Source organism: Zophobas morio, unplaced genomic scaffold, assembly GCF_036711695.1.
Source record: "Zophobas morio isolate AGI-343-1 ecotype UQ-CSIRO unplaced genomic scaffold, CSIRO_AGI_Zmor_V1 ptg000017l, whole genome shotgun sequence".
Lineage (NCBI taxonomy): Eukaryota > Metazoa > Arthropoda > Insecta > Coleoptera > Tenebrionidae > Zophobas > Zophobas morio.
In genome coordinates, this window is record NW_026972122.1 from 17,126,785 (window position 1) to 17,132,110 (window position 5,326).

General features: G+C 37.1%; 1 long non-coding RNA gene across 1 annotated transcript; it reads right to left on the minus strand.

Moving 5' to 3' along the window:
* Nucleotides 1–510: 510 nt before the first annotated feature.
* Nucleotides 511–3,602, minus strand: LOC135130349 (uncharacterized). Its single transcript, XR_010280741.1, has 3 exons — nucleotides 3,429–3,602; nucleotides 1,547–2,188; nucleotides 511–1,489 (listed from the first exon to the last, which is right to left on the minus strand). It is a non-coding gene; the product is annotated as an uncharacterized LOC135130349 (long non-coding RNA).
* Nucleotides 3,603–5,326: the final 1,724 nt, after the last annotated feature.

Genomic DNA, 5,326 nt, shown 5'->3' on the forward strand with positions numbered 1-5,326 from the left:
TTGACAACGGCTTTTAGTTAGAAAATTGTCTGAATATGAACGTTGCCAAATTTACGATCAACAAGTGGTGTTTCAATAGAAATGGCAAAGACATTACGTTTGAAAAGTGAAGCAAGATCTCAGCAAAATCGTTAGATATCGGAGAGCACTAAATTTTACAACTTTTTGGTTTTAGCTTATTTGATTTATTAGGGCATATATTGTTGGCTAAAAGCAATCTATTTTCAATGGATTTAGATCAAACTCCTTTTATCAAAATTCAGGATTGTTGCAGAGTTCGACATTTAAAGGTTTTACTACATAGTAATAATCTATCTCTAATCAGTCATCATTCCTATAATCAGTAGGTAACGATGAGGACGTTGAATCCCTGATACTGTTTGTAAAAGGTGTATTTATTAGCTGACTTTGTTGTAAATAAAGACAAATGTAAAGTGCTGACATTAATTTTATAGGTTCATACCCATCATAAATTGCAGTTTTAAAACCGGACAAATAGAAGACCCGTAATCCGAGCGGTTCTTAGTTACCCCACTTCTAGTTGAACAATAGCGGCGCATGCCAAACCTGTGGGACACTCAGTGGGTGAACAGCTTAGCCAACCCCTCGTAATGACATTGTAAAATTTTATTGTGTACCAATCGAACCTTTTTAGTGTAATAAATCATTTAACTCTAACTATTTTTCAGAAGATGTTTCATTGAAATGGATAACGAAGTTCGAGACCTTGGTGTAATATTTGACAGCATGTTATCTTTTAACTTTCATATTAATACCCTTAGTGCGTCTTCTCTGAAGCTTCTTGGATTTATTATTAAAACGTGTAAGTGCTTGAACAATTCTTTCACTCTTAAAACGTTCTGTATCGCACATATACTTACGCTCTAAACCAGAACATTGACAGTCAGTATATAAGTATATCAAAACTTATCGACAAAGACGACAGATAGACAGAAACGGGGATCCATTTTTTCATACTCTATGGATTATGAAACGTGGAGAAAACTTGAAATTAACAATACTTCCCTATTTTAACGTCTACAAAGCAAAAATTAATCTAAAGAGCGGATAGAAGTTGGTGACCCAGCTTTATTGTAGGATCAACCGTTTCCATATAAGTCCGACACTTAGACTTCATCAGTCAATTCACGACTGACATTCGCCACATTGCAGAGAGCGAAAATGTTGTGGCAGATGCTCTTTGCCGTGTCGAGGCCTTGGAGACCTCGATTGATTTCCAGGCTCTGGCAGCAGCACAACAACAACCATCAGACCGGTTTGAATACGTGCACTTGGACATAGTAATTATGACACTCTCAGAGGGTTGTCGTTACTGCCTTACCATGGTAGATCGGTACACCCGCTGGTCAGAAGCCGGAGCGATCAGGAAGCAGCAACCGTGGCACGAGCCTTCTACGATACATGGATCGCACGATTCGGCACCCCGTTACGAGTAACCACCGACCAAGCTAGACACTTCAAGTGGTACCTATTTAAATAATTAAATAGTTTATTAGGAACCACTCATTTGAGAACTACAGCCTACCACCCCTCAGCCAACAGAATGGTTGAACGCCTACACCGACAGCTAAAAGCGGCAATCATGTGCCACCAGAATAATCACTAGACTGAAGCCCTATCCACTGTCATGCTCGGCATTCGACCAGCATGGAAAGAAGACTTCCAAGGTTCCTCCGCGGAGCTCGTGTATGGCCAACCTCTCCGCCTGCCCTGTGAATTCCTAGACATCCGACGCGATGAAAACAGCGCAGACAACAGTACCATAAGCTTCGTCAAAGAATTACGTCAACACGTGCGTAACTTGAAACCATGTGATGGAACGCGACACGGAACAAAGAAGGTCTTCGTTTTCAAAGATCTCGCCACCTCCAAACAAGTTTTTGTACGCCACGACGGTCCATACAGAGTCGTAAGGCGATCGGCGAAAACATTCTTCGTCCACATAAAAGGTCGAGATGTCACCGTTTCCATAGATCGGCTCAAACCCGCGTATGTACTCAATGACGACAAGCCCACATCATGATTTAGCCGCGACACTACGAGGACGACGCCCACAACAGACGAACCAGCGCTCTTCGCAGATCAACCGCACGACGGCGACGAGGTACCAGCTTCCACAACAGCGAGGACCACTAAGTCAGGAAAACGGGTGCGCTTCCCTCAGTGCCTGCAAAGCGGTTTTTCATGAAAAACACTAGCAGGGGGTCCTGTAGGAACAACCGTTCCCCAAAAACATGTGATTTACCTAAACGCATTCATAATTTATGTAAATCTCTGTACAAATGTGAATACGTCCTAACTTTCGTCTACATGTCCTATGCTTCTACTTTCTCTTCTAGTTTCAAGAATTTTCTAAAGTCTTTCTTTACCGGCTTCCACCTCTCCAAAGCGAACCTACCTGTCGACAATTCAAAGACCTTTCCCTCTTTTCCTTCGAGCTCTCAAACCCTAAGCATCTAATAAAAATCTGAAAACCGTCACCGTCGCTAATTCTCAGAATCACCAACGATACCTACAATACAAACTGGTCATTTTCCCTACTTGGTACTTTAATAGCAAAAAACTTTTGTACTTTTGTTAGTTGGATAGCCTGGAACGTTGCTACAAGATAAATGCAATCAATTGTTTGTATAAAATACTCGATTGTATGGTTGACTGTAGTGATATTCGTAGCGCTGTATCTGTTACTGTACCGCGCTTGCCTAGTCGTTACCTTTTTTTCCAATCCAAGGACATGAACAAATATTCTCTTTAATGCCCCAAAGTACAAAGTAATAAATAATAACTAAGTATTAAGTAATTGCATCAGTGATACCTGGAACTGATACGTCCTACCGCTTAAAACAATCTTCTTGAATGCACATATTACCGAATCGTAGAGCGTCTGTTGACTTTTTCATTTTTTTTTGCATTTATCACAAATCATATTAACATTTTTTTTTATCACATAGACCCAGTGGTCGTAGCACATATATTTCTCTTCTTAACTCGCTTATTTGAGATTTAAGGGCAACTACTTTTTCTACTTAATAATTAACTATTTATTGTAATTCCTTGAACAATTACAAATCGTAGTTTATTTCACAGAAGGTGGAAGCGTTAGCGCGAAAACAACATCGGACAATATACGAAACTGTTATTTAATTAAAAAAATAAATAAATTGATTTTACTATCTTATTTATGTATTTGTAGGTACTGATGTTTTCTACATCAAAAAGAAGCACTTAACTATTTGAATAAATTACATACAGTTCCTGTTTAGATTAAACAAAATGTAACCATTCGAATTCCCATTTTTTTAAGCTTATTTTAGTTTGATAAGAATATTTGAGTGCCACTGATACAAGCATTTGCGCAAATACTAAAAAAAAAAGTTTCCTATTGGACTAATTAAGTGAGTACTTACTTCTCAGTAGTAAAGTTTTATATCTGATAAAACAACTAAATCTCAGCCAGACCTTTTAGCAAAATGTGTCTTAATGATACTCGTCACCTCCATTGCAATCAATTTTTAGACTGCCGCAGGCTAGGCTTCATTTTCTAACATAATACGCGAGACGTCGCCGTCGATGCAAATATATTTGTTATCGACACCAACAACTGTTATTTACTTGTATTTAATTTTTTTCGAGTACAAAGTATAAAGTGCGAGATAGTACAGTATTAAATACCAGCAATTAAAATTGAATTATTGTTTAAAACAATCTAGTTTTAAAGTAGTTGAGATAAAATCGTCTTTTAACAAAAATGGATCTGCGATTATTTAGGCAGAACTTCTCATCTATGAAGTACAGTAAAAGATATACGGTTTTTTCTAAAAAGTATAAAACTTAATACTTGATGTTTTACGATAATCCGTATAAATTAAAATAAAGATATGTGTACAGTTTTAAAGTAAACATAAAGAAGTATGCTATGCGTATGTTTCAAGTAAGTATCTCCATTACAAAACGTTGTGATGACGTCATTATTATCTAACGAGGATAGACCGATACATTTTTATCAACGATTTACCATACTTACGATAACCTTAAAACGCGTACAAAATTTCAGAGCATCTGGTTTTGCAGTTTCCTAGTTATACTGTAAAAACTACATAATTTTGATTTTCTTTTCTAAAAATCTGGATGTCTAAAGTAAATAATCTGGAAAGATTCATAAAGCGATGTTTTTTATAAAATTTACATAACATTTACTACCTACGCATAATTTTAAGGTGACGCACATATTGTTGGTGAGGATGGTCAGATAAATTAGGGTTAACGTTTTACCATCTACACAATATTCACATGTTACAAAATTATATTTAGAAAAATTAAATAATATGCAAGTGAAACAATAATGTCTCAAGAAGAGAAACAGTGTGCGGACCAAAATATCTGCACCTCGGCTAATCATCCAGTCAATGAGTTTTCGCACATATTGCATTCCACGATTATTGAAGTACCTAATCAGTTGTATCACGGACGAAGTACTTCTTGGATCTGACAGTTGCAGTGGCGTGTACATATTCGGGAAGCCTTATCCTAATTAGACCATACTTCTTGAAAACGATTTATCATTTCTTACAGGTTTATTAAAACAAAACATATTTGTCTAACTCTTCTTCTAAATTGTATTTTTTTGTTAAAGAACCAACAACCCTGCACATTTTTCAGAAATACAAGTGGTAACATGGCTATACACATTTTCTATGATGACAACAGAATAATGGAAGTTAAAACGCCATACGTCATGTTGCTTTTCAAGTTTTCAGTACTTCAAAAATAACTCCATTGGAGGGTGTAACTAAAAGTATAGCAAACAATTATTATAGCCGTGATGTTCACAAACTTTATGAGTTTACCGAAAATAATATTGAGTGGTTAGAGCTTATTTGAAATCAGAAGTACATCGATTGGGAGGGATGAATGTTGTGAAAAAAGATGACAGCTTCAAACTGACTAAGTATAAGTTGGTGTGCTCAGTGATCATTTCATTGTTGTAAATGAGAGAAAACGATTGAAATCGAACGCAATTCCCAGTGTGAATTTAGATGAAAGTCTAGAAGCTTCTTCAACTTCAATGAGTACTGTGCAGGCGCGGATCCAGGGGGGGGGGGCAATGGGTGCAATTGCCCCCCCCCCCCTGACACACGACCGAGGTACTTTATTTTGACCAATTTCAAAATTTTGAAATCGCATTTTATTTTGTAAATACAGTACCTACAACCTCTATAATCCGAATTCACGATTATCCGAACATCCAGTAATCCGAACAGAGGCTATTTGAAGTCGATGCTTCTTTAATCCGAACAAAAACTCT